The sequence below is a fragment of the Ambystoma mexicanum genome, chromosome 1q (genome assembly GCF_040938575.1).
Source record: "Ambystoma mexicanum isolate Mex_15411 chromosome 1q, UKY_AmexF1_1, whole genome shotgun sequence".
Lineage (NCBI taxonomy): Eukaryota > Metazoa > Chordata > Amphibia > Caudata > Ambystomatidae > Ambystoma > Ambystoma mexicanum.
The window spans coordinates 788426557-788452960 of record NC_090922.1 but is presented as its reverse complement, the minus strand read 5'-3'; the positions used below and the strand labels follow the sequence as shown (position 1 = coordinate 788452960).

At 44.9% G+C, this 26404-nt stretch overlaps 1 protein-coding gene across 2 annotated transcripts in view; it reads right to left on the bottom strand.

The window, feature by feature from the left end:
• Positions 1-26404, bottom strand: part of HMCN1 (hemicentin 1) — a 1785366-nt gene that overhangs the window by 481352 nt on the left and 1277610 nt on the right. The gene's annotated exons all lie outside the window — the stretch shown is intronic.

Genomic DNA, 26404 nt, shown 5'->3' with positions numbered 1-26404 from the left:
CAACCAGCAGCAACCGCAAGGTAGGAAAGGGCGCTCGGGGTGGGGTTGGGGGTCGCAGGCATTACTGTGCCCTACTAAACTGCCCTACCTTGCGAGTACTTTCCTTTCCAGTGCATTTCCTTACCTTGCACTATGTCCCACACATCCACTAGGCTGCCCTTTCTCGAGGGTAGCCATACTCTGTTTCTTCAGTAATACTACTACTGTTATCTTTCACTTTTCTCGCATATCCTGCTTTTTCCTTCTAGGTGAACGATTGTGGACCCCTGCAACTACTTTCCCCTACAGTTTGCTCTGTTATCACAGTTTGCTTTTTCCAATGGGCCTTTCTCCTCTTCTCTAGGTTCCCCCACTCTGGCTTCCAGCTCTCCCCACTGTTGGTACTCATTGCCTGCGGCTGTTCTGTTGTTTTCTGTACTCTGTTGTAGAAGTTGTAACCCTACTGTAACCTACTGTTCTTATCCTGTTCCCTATACTTGTATTCCTGTGTTCTCTCTTCTCCCTCCCCTTCCAATCATACCCCTCCCTTGCACCTCAGTTGCTCAGCCTTGCAAAGTGCCTCCTCTCCTCCTTCCCACATCCACTATGGTGCTCTCTATTTCCCTCATCTTCTCTAATTGTTTGTTTATCTCTTATCCTTCTCCCCTCACTAAGTCTGGTAGGAAGAAGCTTAAGTTGTTCCTTTATCCGACCTATGGACCCTTCATATGGTCGCTCTGATCTCTACTTACTCCTCCTCACCCATTAATGGTGGCACACATTGGGAGGTCCTCTTAGTCTCCTTCTATTCCTCCAGAGTCATCATTAATGTCTATCTCAATGGTACCATCCTAGTACAAGAGCCTCAGCCCAAAGTTCTACTTTTCGATAGGTGCCTCCCTCGCCTCATCAACTTTCTTCCTTCTTCCACCCCGGCTACCTCTGCGCTGGTCCCTTGGCCTCCATCGGCCAACACCCTGGTTCCCTTGCTATCTTCCGCCATGGCTCTCTTGCCACCCCCTCCCTCCGCTACTCTGGCTCCCTTGCCACCCACCTCCATGGTTCACTTGCCACTCCCTCCCTCTGCTACTCTGCCTCCCTTGCCACCCCCTCCCTCCGCTACTCTGGCTCCCTTGCCAGATGCCTCTCGCCTGACTACTTCGCCTCCCTTGGCCGCCACCTCTACCATCCACATCTTCCTTGGCTCCTCTGCCTCTTCCTCTCTCTACCTCCCAGGCTCCTCTGCTACTTCCGGGGGGTGTGGAACACCTGCGCCATGTACCCCTCCCTGGAAGTCTTTCAAAAGTGGCAACCTGCTCCACACTGCTACTCTAAACTGTAACTCTGCTGTCAAACACTCCTCTGAAATCTGCCAACTCCCTGAACTGCTGGATCTAGATGTTCTCGCTCTTACCAAGACATGGTTTAAGGCTAGCTCTGTCACAAGTTTTGACACACTTCTCCCTGTGAGCTACAAGATAATCTCCGAGCCCAGGCCCAACAGGCAAGGAGGCGGAGTGGCCCTGAACATTCCTGAGTGGAATCCTTTCTCCATCACTCTCACTCAAGCCTACTCCTCCTTTGAATGCCTGGTCTGCAGGCTCTCTGATTCTCCTTGTTCCTCTCTGACCCTGGTCACCTTCTACAAGCCACCTGGCCTGGCCACCCTCTTCCTCTTTGAATGGGTTGACCTCACTTCCTCTCTCCTCTCCTCTACCTCCCAGCCTCTCCTCCTTAGGGATCTCAACATCCACCTGGACTCTCCTTACTCCTCAGGGCTTTTCCGCAACCTCTGGGACTCTCTCTCCCTTTCCATTCTACTCCCTGGTCCAACCCACTCTGCTGGACATACCTTGGATGCCCTCATCTCCTCTGACATCCCTCTCTCTAACCCTCTCACTACTCCTCTCTATTGGACTGATCACTTTCTTCTCTCTTCTCACTTTAAGTTTCCTGTTCCCCTGGCAATGGCCCACCCAGCACAGCCACCCTCTTTCACGGTCATCCGACCGATGAAGAGAGTGCCAGTGGCAGCCTTTGCCTCCACCTACTCTCCTCTACCTACTCCTGGGGCTGACTCCCATCCTGACAAAGCCCTTTCCAACTTTCACCTTTCCATCTCTAACACTATTGAAATCCTTGCCCCTGCCATGAAGATCTGCCAAAAAGTGCAATTCTTGGTAGGACTCTGAACTGGCACCTTGAAACGCAAGTGCAGAGAAGCTGAACGGAAATGGCGAACTTCAGGTTCACTCTCTGACAAACTGGCCTGCCAACCTCTTCTCTAAAAAAGAGTCTACATTCAAGCCTGCATCTCCGCGGCATCTAACATCACAATCAAACCTTTTAAAATCTGCAAGGAGCTGGCCAACCCTACTGCAGTATCTTCCTCTAACACACCCACCCAGGCCCTCTGCTCGGCCCTGGACTCTCATATCACCACAAAAACTCAGGACATCCTGTCCTCCCTCTCATCTGCTCCCCTCCTTCCCTCTACCTCTCTCAGGCCCTCCTTGGCTGCCCCTTCTCCCCTTCTCCTCTCCTCCCTCTCTCATGTCACACCTGATGAGGTTTCCAGACAAGTCCCGTCTATCAAAGTCTCATACAAACAGGTGTCTCCCTGTCCTCCTGAACCATTAAGGACACCATTGACTCTCTCACTCCAGCCTTGGCTGAGCACGTCAACCACTCCTTTGCCACTGGAGTTTTCCTCTCCCCTCTCATGCACTCCCGTGTGTACCCACTGCTCAAAAAGCATTCTGTCGATCCCTCAATCCCAGACAATGATCACCCAATTTCTATTACTACTTTTCTGGGCAACCTTCTGGAGGAATTAGCTATCTTCCAGCTACCCCTCCTCACTGAATCTGTTGGTTGTCTCCATGACTATCAGTCTTGCTTCAGAGCAGCCAGAGACACGGAAACTGCTCTCCTGAGTACCTGTGAAGATTTGCGCTCTAACCTTCACTCTAACTCTCCCTCTGTCCTCATCCTTCTTGACCTTTCTTCTGCTTTTGACTTGGTGAACCACAACATCCTGATCTCTGTCTCTGAGATACCCTGGACATCATGGATCAGTCTGCATGGCTATACTCTTTCCTCTTGGACCGATCTTCCTAGGTTGAACTTGGGTCCTTCCTCTCCCCAATAACACTCTCAACATGTGGTGTTCCTCAGGGTTCTATCTTCTCACCCTGGCTTTTCAATGTCTATCTGGCCCCGTTGGCCCGCCTGATCTCTACCTTTTCCTCTAAAATTCAGTGTTGTGCAGATGACACTCAGCTATCTTTCATGCTACCCTCGGCCTCCTCCTCGCTCATCCCTGACTGTATTTCCGCTATTCAGGCATGGTCCGCCTCTAATGAGCTCTGCCTTAATGCCAATAAGATGAAGATCCTTTTCATTGGAACCCCTTTCACTCTGTCCGGCCTCCCTTGGCCCTGTGCCCTCAACCTCTTCTGAGGCAAAAAACCTCAGGGTCATCTTCGACTCCGCTCTCTCCTTCTCTCCACACATCATGGACATCTCCAAAAAGTCTGATTTCCAACTGCACCTCCTCAGAGGTATTCTACCATTTCTCACCTTCCCCGCAACAGCCTCTTTCTCAATCTACCTAACTCTACCCTCCGCCCTCTCTAACTCATCCAAAACAGGGCCGCAAGATTTATCCTTGGCCTCAAGTCCAGGGACCGCATCTCTCCAGCTCTGAAATCCCTCCACTGGCGGTGAAGATCAAGTTCAAGACCCTTTTCATCGTCCACAAGGCCTTCAGTGGCCAGGGCCCGTAAACACTATTTTCCTAAGTACCTTCCTTCCAGAGCCCTCTGCTCTTCTGCTTTCAAATCTCTGCGGGTGAATCGCTTCTGCAGAGACTGGGTGGTAAATCATTTTCCTCTGCAGGTGCCTCCCTCTGTAATGGCCTCCCTGCCACTCTACGCCTTGAGCCAGACCTCCTTAAGTTCAGGAAGCTCCTCACAACCATCCTTTTCTCCTCTTTCTTCTCTCTGCTTCTCCCCTGCTAATCTTTCCCCACCTCCTTTTCTTTCTGCCTTCCCTCTGATATCCTTCCCTTCCTCCTGCTCATTTACGTTGACTGGCTGCCTGCTGCTCCTCTGAGTCATATAGGACACCTGCCCCTGCCCAGTCCCTAGTACTTCCCTTCGGGCCCTCCTGCACTGCCACCTGGCATTCCTTGCACTTCCTGGGCATGTTACCCATGGAGGCCCTGCCTTCCTTGCACTTATCCCAGGGAACTGTTCCACTGGGTGGACTTCTCCCCCTTCCTCCCCCTGCACTTCTTGTCTGCACACTTGCACAATCTAAATGATACCAGGCCTAGTAAGATCATTTGTCTTATTCTCTCCTGTTTCTCCATCCCTGTCTGGTTGCGCCTTGCAACACTTGTGTATAGGCGCATTATAAATAACCAATCAATCAATCAAACGGTAAACACGTTTGGCAGTAATTCTGTGGATTTACTGCAGGCTTTTAACCAAATTATCAATGAGGCCCATGTTTCCACTGCTTTTTCTACCAAGCGTTTTTACCACCATTCTGCAGCAAAATGGGTGGGTGGACTTCAGCACCCTTCCTCTCTCTTGCCACCCTCGTACCACTCCCCATACAATATTGCCTCACCCAAAGCAACCATCTACATTTTTCAGCAACAAAAGCTGGAAAAAAATTCCTCTGTGAAAACATTTCTGTAAAAACACTGGAGACAATTTTCTGTATGGGTATTATTGCCAATAAGTAGTGTAACCACTCTGTACAACATGAATGGTTATAATGAAGAATGAACTATACATTTTATAAACTCCAGTTAGGGTTAGGCTGATCATTTTCGTGCATTAGCCTTCACAAGCAGCTTGGGTTATTTACCCACTGGGGCAGGGAGGATAGACTCTTGGAATGCAAATCCTTTGAATTGATTTGCAGAGTCTGAAGTCAAATTCTTGCAGAGTAATGGCGGTGTTCTGCCTTTTCTGAATATAAGTATATTTCAGTAGCCCGGATCAGCGAGGGAAAGTTACTAAAGGAATAACATAATGAGACTTTTCTTGTCTGTCGATTTTTTTATCAGACGAAATAGCTTGTTAGACTTGTGGGGCAGACTTAAATATTAAAATAGTATACAGCAGCATATTAGTAGCTAGTGCACATGATAAACTACAATTTTGTTGAGTGTTGTCCCATGCTCCTGTCTAGGCAAGGAGTCAGGTAAATTCTTGGAATACATTGTAAAGATTGGAGGTCAGTGTAAAAGAAAGCAAGTCAAACTAGTGTACAAGGGCTTCCATGTTTAAGGGATAGCAAAGGTTGTGTTTTTATATTTTTGATCCAGAATGTAAAGGTAAATTGAGTGTCGAAAGACTACCCAAACTACTCTAACTTGGTGGGTCCTATTCCACCACTTGGAATCTGATGGTAATTCCGCCAGACCAAGTGGCGGAAACAGTATTACAGTTTGCTGGTATCCCGCCGGTGGATACCGGCATACATGTAATGAGGCAATATGCCTCCCTTCTTGTAATTTTAAAGCTGCACACAGCACCCTAAAGCGTAGTGTTGTTAGGGTTAACCGTATACATTTTTCTTTTGTAATTTTGTGGTTACAAATAATATATCCAGGATGAGAGGGTGGCAGTGGATATTTTATGACCGTGTGTTTGACATTTGACTCATACACTTTTGCACTTTATCACAGAAGGCCATAAAGAGTACCACATACTCAAATGGCCATGACATGAGTTTTTTGCCTGTCCTTTGGCCATTTTTTACTTTGACCTTCTTCCTGCCCTCTCTGGTCTAGAATGTACATCTATGGAAAAGGGTTTCTGCTTTCTCAGGCAAAGGGAAGGTCTGTGTGTGTGACAGGATGTGGAGCCTGGGGCAGTGTTGTTCCAGTACACATCAAAGTCACATTCTGGGCAGAATGTTTGGCCAGTGGACAGCCACTGCTCGTTTGAATGGTGCTAACCCTTACCATTGGTGGACTTGGTAGTGATAAAAGGATGACACCTGCAGCCATTCGACACAGCATCGTTGGAGCCAAGACCTCTATGAAGAAGTGAAGCCCACTGAAGAACCATGGACAACCGTTGAAGCTGACCAGCATCGACGCCAGCCCAGTCCCGGTGGAGTCCCGCTCCTCTGCCCTGATCTCAAAAAGGCCTTTGTCGGTGATTCAACCCCTGGACTGATCGAACCTGACCTGACCACTGCTCGAGGATACATGCCTGTTGAGCCTTCAGAGGGGTCCCTGAATCACTTGGTGGACTGACCAGCTCTCTCCTTGTGTATCTCTCTGCAGCCGTCGCTGTCCCGAGTGCATCTTTGGAGGATCCAAGTGGAGGATCTTCAACAAGACATCTGCTCTTACAGTTTCATCCTCTTACACTGAAGAGAAGCTGTGCAGTGCCTGCTTCTTTGTTCGTCCTAAGAAGATTGCCTGTCGCTGCCTGATCGTGGTGACTCCCACTGAATCACGCCTTCTACGTGTCCTGGAAGTCTCCTGAGGTCACCCCTCCCGTGGAGGTCGGTATCTCTTTGTGCCAAGCGTGTCCAGCTGTTCAGTTTTCAGAACTGTAATACCGGAGCCTGAACCGCATACAAGCTGGATGTAACTTTGATGCCGAAACCGACCTCTGTATCATTGGCTCCTGCATTGCAGAATTAAGAGGGCCTAGCGGCCCTAAGTACCCGTGAAGTGGTCCCTGCAAGAATCTGAGTAAGGGGCGTAAATTATACTACCTATTCCTGCCCTCCACCATAAGAGTTTCATGGATGTAAATTCTGCACCCTTTCTCTCGCTAGCTTGACTAAGATCATTGGTGGTAGTCTGGTAAAGGATCCTCCCTCAGGCCTTCCCTTTAGTGGTGGGACTGGGCAGGAAACCCTTCTGAACATTCCATAACTTTGGAACACTTACCTGAAGCCTGAGGGCTTCTGGGTAGCTATTGTCACAATCCAATAGTAAACCCACTTGAACAGTATGTTGTACTGAACTGGTGACCTTTGGGCACTAGGCCTCATTAACTATCAGGGCTATCAGGGATTTACTCATTGCCTATCAGGGATTTACTCAGTGATAGGGACCTTGTCTTAGGTTATCCTATAAGTCTTAGGTTATCCCATAAAAGTTCAGCACAAATTAATGACCTGTGTTTACAGGTACTGAAATGTACTGTTTTATTATTTCTAATTTACTTAACTATTCACAGATATGTCAAAGTGTAGCTTCTAACTCTGCTATAATTAAATAAATGTTTATAAAAGTGAAGTGATGATGTTCTAGTAGTAGAACCCCCAAAGGTGAATGTATATTTGTGTTTGATGGTAGCTGTGTGATGATACTTACCTACAGTTTTCAATTGCTTGGATTGTATCTCAAAGGCCTAATAAATAATAATTTTTTTTGTACACTTTTATTGGAGTGTTCTGTGTGTGTCTCATTGCAGCCCTAGACCCCTCCTACCTCCCTCCTGAGCCCAAGCCTTACTTATCTGCTACTCTACCTTAACTGGGTTTGGCTAGACATCAGTCTCCTTCCTGGTCACCGTGAGAGGTGAGCCTCTCAGAATCCACCCCCCAGGTTTTAATCTGAAAATCCATTTTAGGATGCAGTTTTTGAATATTTAATTTGGCCCAAATAGAGTTATGCATCCTCATGCTTTTTAAAACTGTACAGATAGTCCCAGCCTCCGCCACATCCTGGTGCATTTAGACATTTAGAGAAGGACTGGTTCCCCCAATACATTTTTAAAGGGTCAAAGAGTGAGAGATTGAGCCTGTCCAAAAGGCAGAATTTGTGCATTTTTACAATGAAGTGTATCTCAGGTTAAAAAGACAGAACAGAAACAATCTAAGACTGAGGTGAGTCCATTTTTGGCATGACATGGCTTGAAGGGTCCTACGTGGATGGAGACACCCTTTAAAAATAGAAAGCTACGAGATCAAAATAGTATTTTTGTATCATTGTGCTTGCAGTGTGATGTTAGAAGCTAATCACTGAATGACGCTAGGCCATATTATTAGTTTGATGGTAATTTGGGGTAAATCCAACAAATCACCATCAAACTTGATTACGGTTATTGCCATTTGGTCCAGTGGGTGTACCACGGGATTACAAGTGGTGGTAATTCCCGTTTTTAGAGTCCATAGGAATTCATGGGGATTTTTTGCAGATTTACCATAAGCTGAATTACCACGTAGTAAATATGCATATATTTGGAGGTAAAGTGGCAGATTTTTCTTCAGCTTTTTGCTGGAGGTAAATCCTTCAGTTTACCTACTAATTTATAATTTGGCAGTGCTGAAAAAAAGGCAATCATTTCATTACAGGTAAAAAAGTTGGGGTAACGGAATTGCCACCACTTTTTTCCCCACAGAGCTGAGCTTGTTTCCTGCAGGATAGTTTGGTTTTGAGAAATGCTGAGCTACTCCACGGTAATGCAGTGAGCATAGCAGTCTCAACAAGGCCATGGAATGCCATTCTTAATTGCTCACCTAGAAAAGAGCCACAGAAGTCATTGAAAGCGTGAAGAGACATGATGGAGGGGTCAGGTGGTTGAAGCGATACCTATACCTGAGGAATGATGACTGAGATATAGGGAGAATGGAAGCAGGTGCCTAGTATAGGTTGAATAAAGGCAGCTTGCTTGCAGGTGCCGGAGAAGCAATAATAGAAAATGATACATATCACCCTATTCTGTAGCCTCTGTAAAGATGAGAAGTGTGGATTGTACTGTCAGGCGGAAGGAGTAAATCTATCTGTTTTCAGAGTAGCAAAGCCATGATGGATCCAGTTTTTAGTAATAAGAAGCAGCATTGGCTAGTGTAGGTTAAACATGAGCCGGGATCAGTGAGGACAATGCAGCTTGGTTTCAGATGTTAGACTTTGTTTAGGATTAGCCTTGAGGAAAGAAGAGACTGCTATGGTCAAGATTGGAGATAATTCCTCTTTTCAGATTTCAGTGATTGGTTAAACAGTTTAATATGAAGTACATCATTATTTTTTTTATTTCACATAGTTTATACAAACTTTTGAAATATAAAACTCCAACAAAATTACTCACATTATATACTGTTTCTAAAACCAAATTATAACAAATAATCTTTAAAAATAGGACAATCAAGAGGTGCAGGTACATCACAATTATTTGATTTGATTAAAGATACAATTTTCATAAAGGGATAAAGTAAACATCCTATGGTATTGTGTCTGTTAAAACACATGGGGGTGGAGGATGATGTGGTGGATGAAAGATCTAGGGCGTTGGTATCTGCTCCTGCTAGAGCAGGTGGTTGGCTTGGATTCTTTAAACAGAAACATTTTCAGTTCTTTTTGAGGGACCTGGGAACTGGTGTTTATCTTACGTAGTGATCCAGGGAACATCAAAGGTTCGGGTCCAGAGCTGTGTTTATATCTAGATTCATGGAGAGTGCTGGTTTTAAAGGACCTCCTTTTCTGCAGTGGGCCTTGGGAGGAGTTGTCCAGTTCTGAGGAATGCTTTGAATATGAAGCATAAGGGCCTCAATATTCGGTTATACTTTTAAGGAGTCATTGTGGTACAATTTCTACTGGTTTAGGTAAACCCTGTTTGCGTGTAGGGAAGTCTCAAAGTTCAGGCTGGGTGATGGGGTTGGGGTAACAGTGGAGGCTGAATATCACCGGCCTATATGTGATATAGGCACCCACTTTGATATATAGTGGACCTACCAGGCTTCATAGCCCATCAGCAGCCATAAATGAAGAACCATATGACAAACCATAGTGTACCCCAAGAAGGGGGCTGACAGGACACTGCTGTGGATGGAGACCACATCTGAAGGCATACCTGAAACTTGGATGCAGGACCCCAGTCCCTGGTATCACCTAATGGAGTCGAAAGGGGTGTGCAAACTGCCAGGGAGAGGGTTGTAGCGAAAATCCTTCAATGACCATTTCACCTCCAGCTTAGCTCCTGAACTTTGAAAGCCCTACGATGAAGGAGGTTTATGACTGCTCAGACGTAATTCCTGTTTAAGTAATTCTACTGCCACTTTTTTAGAGCCCCTCAACTTGCCTTTCCCTCTTTTTATTTTTGGACCTCTGCCCTATTTTTGGTGGCCAGAATTACTTTTACAGAAGTACCCCCTACAAACCCTTTTCCCTCTTTTAGAGATATATGGCTCTGGACTGCCCATAAGGCTCTTAGCCACAAAGGTTAGCATATCACTCTGCATTGGAGTAGTCTGGTGGCACTTGTACTTAAGTTTTGTCTTCACCAGGGACGAGAGCCATTTTAAAGCAATGGTATCCCAGCAAACCATTTTGGTAGCCAGTGGGATGCCAATGTTTCTTAAGTTCAGCTCTCAACTCTTCAGAATTTTATGGATTTTGTTGTCCTGGGGAATCCAAAGGTAGGCTTAAAATGGAAGTTGAGCCCACACTGCCACCTATGTATTAGTTGTTACTGGTTTAGACAAGCATACGTCCCTGGGCTCTGCCTTTCACATACTGTCAGGCTGGCCTGGGCTGAGTGGCAATCCTAAGGGCCAACCAGAATGTTTGGCTACCAGACCTCTTTGTTCTTAGCCCCCTCTTGTTAAATGTGGGCTAGCTTTGGTCAACCCCAATGTAAGAGAATTCAAAAGGGCGATCCTGCCATTTCTCTCTCTTGATGCTGCATTTTCAGAAGTAGCAGGTTTACTTCCCTGTTGGAGGATTTCCCAGCTTTTCCCACTGTTGCTGCATTTGTAGGCCATCATCTAGTCATACTGCTTAATGCAGTGGTGGATTCGGCACATCCTAGCTGGGGCTTTCTGCTGCTAGAAATCCACTTAAGTGTTGAGTCAGGCCTTCTCGGCTGGAACCGTCTCAGGGATGTTTTACCACCACTTCTTGCTGTTTACGGCCAGGTTCTCCCACCTTAGTGCTGTTAGCTGCTGTCATCTGGGAGGGTGGTCAGACACCATTACCCCAAGTAATCTACTTTTCTTGAGCCATCCTTGATCATCTACATCATAGTCTTCATTGTGGGACCATCTTCTGGGGCTGGACCAGCCTCCTTTGACCACTGTGCTGCCAGAATCCTCTTTCCCATGTTCCATCATCTTCCTCGAGCCTTCCTCAATGGTATTTTCACTGCAGGCTTGAGGGAATCCTGTTAATTCTATCTTGGGGTTGTTGGGTTCTTGGTTGACTCAGGGTTGAATCTCTTGGACACTGGATCCTTGTTATCCATACCTAGGAAGAAACCCTTACTTACTGAGTCGTTTCGTGCTGCTGGATCTGCTTTCTACAAAACCACTGCTGTGTCCGGGGATAAGGCTCTTTGAAAGCAAGCCCTTACCATATTTCCTACTGGATAACATTAGGGGTCTTCCTGCTTTCCTGAATCCTCTCCTATGACTTTTGGTGCTTGAACCAACCTCTGTATATCTTAATTGGAGTTTCATCTTATCCTCCCGGGGTTGTTTTCAAGAAAACCCACATGCAGGGACGTTATTTGGGAATCACAGGGGTCGCAACTGTGACCCCTGAGGTTTCCCTTGCTACCCCTGTGGTCTCCCTTGTTACCCCTAAAAACATGTTTAAAATATTTTGTTTTAAATTTAAGCTCCTTGTCTGTGGCCAGCACCATGTGGCTCTTTGTATTTTGAGTGCCTGGCTTTCTTGTTCAGACTTCCTAAAAAACAGGGGTTCCATAAGTGTAATATTTTGAGCAGTGACCCTAAATAAGAAATAATAGGAATAACAAATAATGTATCTTTCTGGAATTCTATACAATAATTGCTAGACTAATTAAAGGTTTATTTCAGGCACACTTCAGGGGGTGAGTCACTGATCTAGTATGTTCTTAAACAGTGCAACTCAGCCTTTCATCCTTATGAGGTTGATAAAAGAGTACCAACACAGGTTGTATAATATTGTATGTATATTTGTTCTATATAAGGTGCTATAATATAAGTGTACGTGCTATATGATAATACATCATTATCATTTGGCCTTGGACGTCTGTTTGCATTCACAGTAATTTGGTAATATGGGCCTGTACACACTGATACTAATGATACATATGGTGATCTATTCTTGTATGAAATGTATATCACATTGTAGTGATATCATAACCATATTTTTCGTAGTGTACTTAGGAACAATTATATGTGATGCCAACTCTTGTTTTGTCAAGGAGTAAAAGGTTGTGCTCCATCACTTCCCGTGATGCCACTTCGGGGTGGGGTCAAATGACACCACAGCCTGTGATGTCATCAGAGGTCAAGGGTCGTGTGATGTCACTTCCGCTACCCCTGGCATTTTGGTGAATTGACGTCCCTTTCCACATGTGTGGTGTAAAACAGTGACTTAGCTTTATTTTCTCCTTGCAGGCAGCTGACCTACTGACTTCTTCCCATTTATCTCTGACTCTTTCTACTCATTTTAGAACTCTCCTAAAGTGACTTCGGGGAAACTCACCTGTCTCTGGAAATATTTTCTGTACTCATCTGGGGTTCACCGAGTTATAGGCCAAGAACTAGATTTGTAGCACTTGCCTGTGGTTTTTGATATATTTTTATATTCATGCTTTTCACTACTTTAACTCATTATGGTGACTTTGTACCTATTTTTCCCAGAACTGAATTGCAATGTTCACTCTGTCTAATGTGTACCTGGATTTTGTATGAGCTATTGGCTGTGTTGTGTTCTTGTTTTTCACCCTCTAATGCTGTGTGTTTTGTGGTATGAGCATTTGTATTATTCAAACACTATACCCTAGTGGATCATATTCAATGCAGATTGTTGGTATTGGCCACAGGGGCTTGTATAACTATTTTTCATGCTTGTGTTAAAACCATTTATCAAGGTGTTCATTCAGTCCCTCTTGTCTCATTCTCCGAAGCTCCTATGCCTGACTCAGATCAGTGCCCCCCATGTCCCTAAAAGACATACACGCTACCAATTTTCACTTAGACAAATTGTCAACAGAGGAAAGGGTTCCCTTTCAGTCAGCAATACTGCGTTGAGGACTTCGGACCAGGGCCTGCCTATTAAACACATAGCAGCAGCAGAAAATTGCAGGCAAGGGCAGTGGGACCCACATGGGAGCAAATAACGCAGTATCCTTCGTCCCAGGACAATGAAACTTACAACAATGGCTCAATACATGAAAAGCTTAAAGGACGATCACCAACTTCTCTACACAGGCCTGCAAGCTTGGAAAGGGAGTGCCCACGGGCATGGAGGAGACATTGAGCAATGGAGTATCAGCCAGTGCAGTTGACAGATGTTAAGATGGATTTCTGGAATCTGGACTGGTGGACAGATTTTAGGAGGCCACCCTAGTTATGGTGAACAGGGAGCTCAGAGTGTTTAGCTAAAACCCAATCAAGGTAGTTGTTAGGGGAGTTTTCCCGAAGTCTCACTGGGAGCTAAGACTTTAGTAAGCTATCCCAGTGGTTTGTAGATCCCCAACTCTTAGTATCTGTCTGTACTACTCAGGAACCTTTGTAGAGTGGCAGAGCAGTCAAGTTTATTAAAAGAGGAAGATGTGAGCTGTAGGTAAGTACAGTGAACCTAATTAGTAATGCACATCAAAGAAACACACATACATTTATATTAAAATATAGATTTATTACATTTACACAAGATTCACTTTTAAATACTTAGCACAATAAACCAATACACATAGGCATACTTTTAGATACTTGCAAAAGGCCACTGCTTAGTTGGTAATTGCAGAATGGTTGCAATTGTTACAGAGTTTGACAGGTCTACCATATTATCGGTAAACACACGGACCCACAAAGTAATACAGTCATTGAAATAAGTTTGCAAAACAATACAATATCATGTTTTTTGGGAAGGAAAACAGTTGGTTAGTGTAATACTAGCAGAGCTTAAGGTTCTAGAGGCAGTTCCTTCGCACAGCAAGGCTTTCAAATTCCAAAACACAACCCTAGCAAAAAGGCAGTTCGGAGATGCTTAAAGTCTTGAAAAGCAGAAGAAATCAAAAGTTCCTGTGGATACTTTCTAGTCCCTAGGATTAAAAATGCAAGAGAAACAACCAACGTTGGAGACCCTGTTAAAGGAACGCAAGCAGCAGCTTGGGTCGGATATAAGAGGGGGTTGCCCAGGACACCTCTACTCTATGTGCACTCCAATGCTCTGGCCTGACTTTCTGGAATAAGGTAAGCAATACCTTTTCCCCACAGTACCTTTGGTTAGACGAAAATGTTCGTGGCTGGATGCACCTCGATGTTGCAGCTCTGGACCCGACTGCCAAATTTCTTGGTCTGATGAAGAAAGGCAGGGCAATGGATGGGATCTCTCAGCAGTAGTCTCGAGGGAGCACCTCTGGCACGGCTTTCATCAACTTCTCTGGTCACTCTGCGGTTTTGGCACCTTTTCTGCAGCACCAACGAAGGATGCGATTTGCCAGGTCAATCTTCTTCGGTTCCTGCAGTCCTGCACTATGTTGATGGTACTTGGATGTGTTGGATTGTGTCTCTGGAGTGTCCTTGAGGACTCAGCTAAGACTTGGATGAATTTGGCCTGTCCACGACGATGCCCTTAAAATGGGTCTCCGGTCTGTATTGTGGTTCTGCAGCTCTGGAAAGTCACAGAACCTAGGGAGATGGCTGAAATAAAAATGTGTCTTGGGACTGGTTGTTACTACCAGTCAAAGGGAAGGAGTCATCCTCTTCGGAGTTCCTCTGTCGCATTAAATAGTGGGTCAGGACAGAAGTGGTCTCTTCACAGCGTTGCAAAAGGGTATGCAGGCTTCTCTGGTCGTCTTTATCTCCGGTTGCTTCAGTTTCCAGCCAGACCACTAATGGGAGCTGGTTCTATTTCAGCACTCTGCCAGACAAAGGACTGGGGTGGGTGGCGGGAGTGGTAAACCCCTCCGCCACTTCCTGCCTGCCTAGACACACTGGAGCCTAGGCGGGCACACCCAGGGGTTGCCGCCAAAGGCAAAGCACACACACAGACCTCCCCTCCCAGAATGGTAGAAGAAGGGCTCACAAAGAACAACCACACTAGAAATGGCGAAAAAAGAAGGAAGCCCCCCAAGTTAGTACTTGGATGCCCCTATTGTGCACTACCGGGGCTATGGACAAATCACACAATAGTTGGTAGAACATGTCCACTGCCACCAGCCATAACTAGAAGGTTGTCTGTGTGGTTTATAGTCATAATGTCTAAACACATTAAGTCGAAAGTCAAAATGTCGGGAAAGAAAATTCGAATTTCTTTTTTACTTTGTTTTTTGTTCGAAATGGTGGGGTTTCCCCCAACCCCCCCTTTTTTCTGTTTTAACCTTTTTTTCTACATGCGTAACCCAGAAAAAAACATGTAAATTTAAAAATAAAGCATTCACATTTTTTCTTTCGACATTATGTTTTCAACTTTTTTGTAATTCGACATTATGTGTTCGACATTATGACTGCACACCTGTCTGTGTGACTAAAAAGTCACAGGAGCAGAGAGAAGGGGGATACTAAGTATCCCCTTGGCACTCCACTTAAGGCAGTGTGCAGCAATCTCTCAGAATATAATGTGTTTGGAGAGATACTAAGTATCTAGGACCCAACGAGTTCCAAGCAATACTGCCCATAAGGGGCTGTGTGCTGCAATAGTAAAATACAGGTGCCTTAAAGAGATATGGAAGAAAATAGACTCCATAGGACAGGTAAAACACAGAGAACAGAGTTCCAAAAGACAGAGCCCATACAAATGAATGAGTGGAAAAGGCTTCACTCATTCAGGATTTCAGAAAAAGGTCCAGAAGTCCAGCAAAATGTTCTGGGCGGTCTCACTAGAAGAGGGGATGAAGCATAAACATGATACATCTCCCTAACAGTAGTATGGCGAGCAGTCAAGGCATAGTCTCAGGAGCATGTGAGCGGTCAAGGGCCCTCAATGAGTCAACATAGGATAATACACCAGAATTCAAATTATACAGTCAGTTATAAAAAATATAGTTATTTATTTAGCCCTTTATAACACAATCAAAAATGAAATGAGCAGGTAGTAGTATCACACCATACTCTACAATACAAATATATACAGTCACCAGTATGTTCATTCACTATACATCATCAAATAACGTTCCATGTAAAACAGGTAAGTAAGACAGATGCAGTTCAAATGATGATATGGGATCTAGTGCCCAAATGTCACAGGTTCCAACACAAGGTTTCTCAGAGGCGGGTTCTCTAAAGGGATGCAATGGACTTTTGGTGGTATTTCAGAATTGTTTCAAACTATTTAAAACGTCAACAGCAATTTGCCAGAAGACAGGTAAGCTCTTTTGCAGTAGCACCTTTGACCGTTCTTATGCATAGAATGGGGTTACCATAAAAAACGATCACGGTCCCAAATAACCAGACATACTCAAACGATATGGCAACATACTACTTTATATTCAGTTCTATAAAGTAGGGAAACCGGGTGAAAACTAAATCGTACTGCACATACTCTCAATTACATTTCAGGTACACAAAGGCTTTATACCTCGATGAGCATCAGCTATGACGTCATCCTACGTGGTAAATAATGAAATCTATCGGACGGAGGGATTGGTTAGGGGACCATAGCTACTCATGGTCTCTATAAGTGTTAGTTATATCAATGGCTGCCCCTTATCTCTAAGGCATGTCTTGAACTTTCCTCTAACTACATATAATACAGATTATAGCAGCATAACAGCAACGGATTGCCCCTGCAACATTGTATGCTCATCATTGCATAGGACCTCTGATTGGTTGGCATTCTCTCCCAACCCTGGACATTTGGCTTGTAAGCAAAACGAAACCCAGGTGCAGAGAACCTCAGACTACTGCCCATTTGCCCAATTAGTCTACCATCTCTCGTCAGCCAAGCCTTCAGCCAAGGCTTTTCCTTTGTACTTTCCCAGGCTGGATGTTCTATTCTCTTGAACTTTAAGGGGAGTAAATGTACATCGTTATCGTTGCCTGGAGCTTATGAAAAGGCTTTGATTTCTGGTCTTGCACCACATGTGAAGAGACTGTGATTTTGTTCATCTTGCCTTCTATTTAGTGCTATTTGATCCAATTATGTCAGGTGTCATTACCCTCTTCGGCCTCTGGAAGCTTGGTTGCTCCGTCTCACATATGCTTACTGCATCTTTAATTGTCAATACTCAGCATTCAGAAATGTTCACTCATTTACTTAATCTAAGAAATATATGTCCTGCATAGATTGCTTACCCTCGTTGACTCCCTTTTTACCTTGCAATTGCTTCTTGCTGTGGCATCATTGATCTCTAGCCAACAGCTATTCTATGTTCATCTACAAATTTGTATTTCCATCGTCTGTCAGCTCTGCAGCCCTGGTCTCTCTCCTCCGAGCTTTTCACTTACTATTATTCAAAGCCGACGTCCATCTTTTCAACATGCCCACTTTACCTGTGTTATATTTTCAACTGCAGCAAGCTTCTATATAACTCATCTACCTTGCGTTTCTGCATATATACATTCACTACACACCTGGTTATGTATCTTCTTTATATATATCATTTCTTCTCACTTGTAGGTAGGCTTACTCTTGTTTCTTCAGTTATATCTTAATTCTTTAAGTATTCTCATATTGTTTCGGTATGCCATCGTGTTTTCTCCTTATGACATCACTTTGCACCTGTCAGATTTTCTTTATAGCTCTTCGTTAGTGTTAGGGAGAATTCTCAGAAATTTGCGAATTCCTCTCTACCTTAAAAACCCCCATCACCTTTGCTGGATTTTGAGGACTTTAATTTTTTACCTGGAGAGAGTGAGACCCTTTTTTCCAGATCTCTCATGTATTTTTGCTATAACTTGAGCACTGTGTTTCTTTTGGCTGTGGCATCTAACAAACTCCATAGGCATCATCTTTTACATTGTACCACACAGCACCTTCAGTGCAGAGGCACAGGGAAGTCTTTCAGATTTCCCAAAGGTTTAAGTACCTTCTTTTGGATAAACTACTGTTTCCAAGAGCAGTGAAGTGAAATTGACTTTACTTACATTGTAACTTTCTAGGCCCAGCACACACTATCTTACAATAGTGTGCTGGAGGGGTTACTTAGCATCCCCTTTGTCTAGTTTCTCGTCTAACGTTTTTATGTTACCCATTTCCTCGATGAATGGCTGGTGGCAGTGGTTTACTTTTCACTACCGTGGTGTGCTTTTACTGCTTTTCTCAAAATGGCCCTGGTCTTCTTTTTTCGCCATTTCTTTGTGGAAAGGTCTTTCTTGGATTTACTCTGCATGCCAAACCAGGTTTGGTCCCTTTGTTCGTTTTGTCTTTGGCAGGATTCATGAGTGAAGCCCGCCTCTGGCTCCAGTATGTCGGGCGGGGACAGGAAGTGAGGGAGGTGCCCGAAGCTCCCTGTGCTTAATCCCCTTGGTTACAGGAATAAACCGAAAGGTGATTGGCACTGGAGTAACTTTGTTGGAAATGTTGGGGGGGACATGACATCTGAAGAAACGGTGCCCCAGCCAAATGAATGGGAACAAAATGGTGTGCCGTGAAAGTTGGGGGGACAAACACCCCTGTCCCCCCTAAAATTACACCCATGGCGATTGGCCGGCTGGCTGTCCGGCCAGGACAGCCATCCTTCTGTTTGACTGACAGCTATGTTGGAATGAATGGGAGAAACCTGCATAAAAGGCAAGGCTTTTTGACTTGGAATGCAGAGTCGACCACCGGATAAAGGAATCCGAAGAAGAACTTGGAAGAGATGTCTGCTGCAACTCCTGGACCGTTGGTTTGCCCGGTGAAGCCCTGCTGCTATGCTGATGCTCCGAATTCGTCTCGACTAGAGAAGCCCTGCAAGGATGAGTTCTCCCCTTGAGTTGGTGGGAACAATAAACTCCAAATTAGCCACCTAGACATCCTCTCGAAGCTGGTTGAATTTCCACTGCAGTTGCTGCTGGAACCGAAGAGCCAGGGAGAGGAACACCAGATCGTGTGCGTTGCTTTTACGTTGGCGAAGAGCTCCAGGAAGATCCCCAGGACTCACTGGAAGCAGGACTGACCGCACCTGTGCCACCTCAACAGAGTGCTGGACCTCAGATGCAAGGAAAGCCCATCTCAACAGCCAATAGTCTGCAGTGGTGCTATTTGCTGAGCCGCGAAGAGCTGAAACCGCGAAGTACCACTGAATAGAAGTTGGTCCTTGTTAGGCAAGATTGTACGCAGTACCCTTTTGGTGCGCTACAACAACCCTGTCCTCCTGGCAACAGGAACCCAACCTTTGGTATAAATCTGTGCTACACAGGTTGGTAGCGTGTTGAGCAGCCAGGCTTATCTCAAGAGGGGTCAATGGGAGCTGTAGGGTAGTTACACAGAGATTCAGAGTGACAAGTATTCAAATTAAGTCTTTCAAACAAGGTTTCTTGATTATACAATTATTAATTTATTTAACAGTCACTTTGAGTAAGTCTTCTTCTGAAGGGGCAATATAACACGAACACACAAATACACTCCAAAAATACACAGGGCCTCATTACACAGACGGCGGTAAGGGTTAACGGTCACCGTTAATGGTACCGGTGACCGTTAAATACGAGGTCCCTTTGCGGGTTGGAGACTTTAACGCCTGCTTTTTGCAGGTGTTAAAAACCAACACGCAAAGGGACCGGGGTGCTAATTACGGTACCGCAATTTGCGGCACCGTAATTAGCACCTTCCCATTCCTATAGAGCCCTATGGGGCAAAAATGGGAATGGGGAAGGGCAATGGGGGAAAGGGGAATTACCGCCCAGCCAACCTTGGAATAGGGCGGTAATTCCCCTTTCCACCAAGGCGGTGCCGGTATTTTACCGGCATGGACCAAGGTGCTGATAGCACCTTGGTCCTCCGACTACCGTGTAATGAGGCCCACACTCTTAGTTTCTCTAAATCAGCACGTACCCATTTGGGATGGCACTTAGACACTTCCTACACCCTCAGGTGACTTAAATAGCTAAGGCACTGTGGACATTAATATATTACTGTGGCATTTAGAACAATACTTAGGAGTATGTTAAAGAAAAAGATTATTAGAATAAAACAAGAGATCTCACAAATATTCTGAAACAGGTAAGTACTTTTGGTAACCCCCAATGCAAAGTAATTTAACCCCTTCCTGGAAGGAAGACAAACACAATGTCAGGGGGAAGAAGAGTTATTCTGCGAGCCAGGCCAGGTCAAAGTCAATTGGGCAAAAGTCTAGGTGAGCTGAAGCAATTCTTGCAGGTAGATAAAGGTCTTGCACAATGTTTTAGAAGTCTTTGTAGAAAAGAAGACATCAAAGCAGGGCCACAAGTGGATTAGGCTTGTGAGATAAATAAGCTGTTAGCAACTCTACAGGAGCAACCAAGACCAGTCTCCACTGAGAACAAGTGAGGTTACACAACAAGAGGTAAGTTCTCTTAGACTTTACAGTACCTTTGGTTAGAAGAAAAACAGTTCCAGCTGGCTTCTGTTCCTGTGCCGGTCTGCAGATCCTGTGTTCCCGGGCCTCAGTCATGGGGACAAGTGGGAGGACATCTGGAGGACTCCTGCACTGCAACGGGAGGGTCGGCTACAGAAAAGGACCAACTTCTATTCAGTAGTACTTTGCAGTTTCAGCTCCTCGCATCTCAGCAAATAGCAACACCGCAGACTCTTGGCTGTGGAGATGGGCTTTCCTCCCATCTGGGGTCCAGCACTCTGTTGAGGTGGCTCAGGGTCAGTCAGTCCTGCTTCTTGGGAGGATCTTCTTGAGAGGATCTTTCTGGAGCTCTTGGCCAACTTAAAAGCAACGCATATGAACTGGTGTTCCTATCCCTGGCTCTTCGGTTTACAGCAGCAACTGCAGCGGAAATTCAACCAGCTACAAGAGGATGTCCAGGTGACTTACTTTGGAGTTGATTGGTCCCACCAACTCAAGGGGAGAAGTCGTCCTTGCAGGGCTTCTCTAGTCGAGGTGAATTCAAAGCTTCAGCACAGCAGCAGGGCTTCACCGGGTAAACCAAAGGTCCAGGAGTTGCAGCAGGCACCCTCTTCAAGTTTTTCTTCGGTTCCTTCGCCCAGTGGTCGACTCTGCCTTCCAAGCCAAAAATCTCTCCTTTTATTCAGTTCTCTCCCATTCATTTCAGCCAAGCTGTCAGTCACCCAGCAGGGTGGCTGTCCTTGGCGGACAGTCAGGCAGACTGTCAGCCGGCCAATCACTACGGAGTGCATTTGGGTCTCCTAGGAGACTAAGCACAGGGAGTTTCGGGCACCTCCCTCACTTCCTGCCCCCACCAGACACCGTTGAGCCAGAGGCGTGCTTCACGCGTGAATCCCACCAAAGGCAAAGCGAACAAAGGGACCAAACCTGGTTTGGTGTGCAGAGTAAATCTCAAGAAGGACCTTTCCACAAAGAAATCGCAAAAAAAAGAAGACTGTGGCCATTTTGACAAAAATGGCACCCTTCGGTGCTTTGCTGCAGCTGCAAACGCAGCCCGCAGTAAATGCACACCACGGTAGTTAACAGTAAAGCACTGCCACCATCCATTCAGTGAGGAAAGGGTAACATAAAAATGTTACATGAGAAGCTAGACAAAGGGGATACTAATTAAGTTCTCCAGCACCCTATTGTAAGATAGTGTATGCTGGGTCTCAAAAGTTACAAATGTAAGTAAAGTCAATTTCATTTTACTGCTCTGGGAAAAAGTAGTTTATCCCAGAGAAGGTATTTAAACCTTTGGGAAATCTGGGAAAAAGTAGTTTATCCCAGAGAAGGTATTTAAACCTTTGGGGAATCTGAAAGACTTCCCTGTGCCACTGCACTGAAGGTGCTGTGTGACACAATGTAAAAGATGATGCCTATGGAGTTTGGCAGACTTCACAACCAAAAGAAACACAGTGTACAAAATCACATTAAAATACATGAGAGAGTGGGAAAAAAATGGTCTTACTCTCTCCAGGTAAAAAATCAAGTCCTCAAAATCCAGCAAAGTTTCTGGGGGTGTCTCAGGTGGAGGGAATCAGCACATTTCTGAGAATTCTCCCTAACACCAATCCCGGTGTGGACTTCAGCCACTGAATCCGCAGCCCCTGGCCCAATGCAACCTGACCAACGGTAGACGTGGCAGTAGCGATTCTGGGCACCCCATGAGTGGTCAATCAAAAAATTGGAGTACAGGGCTTGATCACACATACCTGTTTTCTCACCCCCTCCGGCTGAAGGGATTGCACGGACATGAAGTCCACTGCCTAACTCTCCCTTGGCTGGTTGTGATAAGGGGAGTTCCGGAAAATGAGCCCCCTCCCCACACCGAGGGTATCCCTGGAGCGGTGGCATTTGGAAAGTAGCGGAAACAAGAGACCATAGCAGAGAGCACAACAATATATTCAAAAGAGATGTAACTAAGAGTAGTGAATGTAGAAATTCGAGGTGCCGGAGAGAAACAAGCAACACTGGCACAGGCGTTGCCCAATAATTAGAGAAAGCTACGTATCCTAAGGTGGCGGACAATCCCGTCCCCTGCACACTATCTAGGGTTGGCAAGCCAATGGGAATTTAGAGTAGTCAATTAAAGTTCAAGGGAAATTTTGCAGGAAAACCAATTCAATTTAAGAAGATAAACATAGAGATATAGTTTTGAAAAATATACAATATTAATTACATTAAAATAGATGTTCAATACTTTTTCTCTAAGTCTATCCTCTTAAATTGAATTGTATTTCCTGCAAAATGTCTCTTGTACTATTATTGACTACTCTAAATTCCTGTTGGGGTTTGGAAAGTACCCATACATTCTTTTTACTTAAATTGCCAACTCCTGAAGTGTTTTCTATCTGGAAGTGTATTCACTTCTTGGCTTTCCCAAAGCTTGTCCGGGTAACTTTTCACACTTCCTACTCAGGTACTTACCTGAAATATTGCAAAAACTGAGCTTTGACACTCAGTTAGCCAGGTTCTCGCGTATGTGCTCTCTGTTACCCAGTTGCAACTATTGCTAAATTTTCAGATCCACATTTCTTGCTCTGTATTTATTCCAGTCACTGATAATCAATAAAACTTCATTCCATAAAATACCCAAATGTCTCTTTAATTTCTTATGAGAAGCAAAGTTAATCCAGCAGAGTGTCCTTATTTGGTCAATGTATCTAGGAATATATTTCATCATCAGGACTGGACACTGAACTGCAATCACTATATATGAATTCAGGCAACTTCTGTTTCCACTCAAACAGGGATAATGAGGTGCATATCTAAAACCTAACCATGTTGTTAGGAGCCGGTATGAAAGAGGCACAAGTCCTACTTACCTTGTAGGGTAGGATTGAGTAAGCTACATGGGGTTTTGATTTCTAATGCAGAGCATATGGTTTAGGATTGCATTTCATAGTCTTTTCACTTTACTACTCACATATTCACCTGCTTCAATTATTTTTAGTTGCTTTACCATCTTTGGTGTAAAGTGTAGGTGATCTTACCTTCTGATCACTACCGACCAAATAAAGCAACAACAATTTGCAAAGACTGCCTCTTCATTATCCCTTGATACAACAGCCGGCTGTGAGAGGAGCATCTATAAGGAAACAGGGGTGTCTTGGGGAACTGTGAGGGGTTTAAGTCCTCTCAGGAATGCACATCAGTATTTGTGTCATTGATGTGCACTCCTAGGTCAAGTCAAGCACACCCATTGGAAACCCAGCATACAAGCCTTCAGATCATTCAAGAACTTCTAAATGGAATGCCTCGACAAATTCCACCTCAAATGGCCCAATCTACCTCAGACAATCCATGACTGTGATTCGCGTCTCCCATACCACCCAAGCAACCAACATCAACCACATGCCTTAGGGAAATAGCACACCCTCAAGCCTAAATCTCCTGTACATTGGTACAGTGAAGGACTCAATGAAAAAACATCAGAAAACAAGAAAAGACTTTGCGTCAACCACCAGTGAATCCAACCTTGCCCTGCTGAATAAACTCTGTGCTCCACGCATACGACTGATTACCTCTGCTAAGGACATCTACTACCAGAACACCAAAGTCAAGGCCAACAATGAAAGAAGAGCCCTTTTCAAACAATTCAGCATTACATCAACTCTTTTCTCGACCCAACCATACCGCAGTCATCAAAAAATCCACTGGCATCTACTGTTGCTTCATCAATAAGAAAAACATGATCCGCCAGTACATAGACACAAATAACAGCACACTACACATTGCATTTCGCAAAACCACAACCACCAAGACAACTTTCAAAACACTCACCATGAAAGACCTGACTGCCACCCTAGCATCTCTTAAGGCCCTATCGCTTGCTGACAGCATTATCCCAGCCACTGTATTCAAGACCCTTCTGAATGAACCACACCTCCCTGACCTGGTAATCATCAACAACTCCATCACTGAACACACCTTCATCTTGACCCTCAAAACTGGACAAATTCTCCAGCTTATCAAGAGACCAACAAAAAAAAAAAAGAAGAAAAAAATAATAACAATTAAAATCAAAAAGGAAACCAACAATAGACCTAGGTGACCTCAGCAACTACCGCCCCATCATCGATCTTCCCTTTCAAGGCAAGTTCCTTGATAAAGCAGTAGCCACACAACTCCTCCAATACATAATCGCCAACAACCTACTTCAGGCCTGCCAATCTGGCTTCAGAATCAGATGTAGCATGGAAAGTGCTACCATCAAGGTGATCAACAAAACCCTCAACATCCTCAATGATGGCCATCCATCCTCTGGGTTCTTATTGAACTCTCAGATGTGTTTGACACAGGAGATCACCAGATACTCACAGACATTCTACATTGCTGCATGGGGTTCAGAGAGATTATGCCCAGCTTTGTCAAATCTTACCTTGCTAACCATCACCAATTTGTCCAAATTGATTCCACCAGATCACAAACTCTCTCCATTATATGTGGAGTCCAGCAAGGGTCCACCCTCTCCCACTGAACTTCAACCTTTTCATGAAACGGCTCAGAACCCCCCTGGTTTCACAAAACATCCACATCCACCAAGACACAGATGACAGGAAGCTCTACCTCACAATCTTCTCCTTCAAAACATCTACAGGCTCATGGTTGCCTCACATTGATCTTGTTCTGGATGGTCCGTGCTTACCTGAAGTTGATACCCTGCAATACCAAATTCCTACTGCTGACCAACAACACAGAACACCCCAACATCAAGACCTGGCTCTGCCCTATGAACCTCGAGGGCATCACACCCAAGCTGACCACCTGTGTCAGGTGCATGTTGATGTGGAACCGAGGGTTCTACATCAACAGGCACCTCTCCATCGAGGAGCACATAGCAAGAAAAGCATAAATGCTTGGTACCAAATTCCACTTCCATGTAAAATTAAGCCCTTCATCCCAACAAACTTCTTCATATCTGCTGTCCAAGCATGGTTCTCTCCCACTTGGATGGTGGCAATGTCCTCCTGGAAATCATTTCAGTGGACACCCTGGCACTTCTAAGATGTGTCCTACATGCTGTAGCACAAGTCATCAAACGATGCCTCAAACATAAAATCACCCTCAACCCCATCGACAGCACTGGCTAGCGCTGCAAGCATGTATCGCCTGCTAAATCCTGCTGCATCATCTACAAGGCTGTCACGCTCACGTTGACAAGATACTTCGCTGAGAAGCCCAGCATTTCTGGAGACCTACAGTGCAACAGAAGTCTAGACATGTGCAGAGCGGTACCCCACCAATGCTGAAAGAAAAAAACCAGAGGATAGGCCTTCTCTGTTTATGCCCCCAGACTCTGAAACCTCCTCTCCTTCAACACCAATTTTGCCCTCTTGCTTCTAAATTTCAGGAAGGAGCTCAAGACCCTCCTCTATAAGGAATTAATCCTACTTAACACCTATGTCCATACACCCTTCACTCCCACCTAACCAGAGACTGGGTAATCTGCTCCCCCTTGTTTCATGCCCTGGTTGCTCCTAGATCCCTTATTGCCAAATTGCCCACCCTGCTCCTCCCCTGCTCTTTACTCCCAACTCCCTTGTATTCATCCCTTGCAATCTGCTTCTCTCACTGTATCACTTGTAAAGCACTCTGCTGTTTCCCGAAGCTATGTCTATGCTCAATAAATACCTTAATAATAATAATAATAATAATAATAATAATAAACTGGGCAAACCTTCCAGGGAAAAAGAAAAGTACACAGGGAATCACGCCTGCGTTTAGCAATTCAATTCATTTCAGTATAAGGCAGTTCTACAGATGCAGTCCTGTTGCAAGAAGAATGGTGTGAATTGGGGCTGCTTTTCTTGTGGAATGTGCCATGCACAAGATCTTTGGCAGGAAGACTCTGCATGCCCAAGTAATTAAATGGGTTTGGTGTTTGGTGCAGTTTTAAGTAAATAGAAAAGAGGCGTTAACCAAAAGTGCCTTCTAACAGTAACTATTTGATAGATATGGAGGTGGTGCCTCTCAATGTTGGA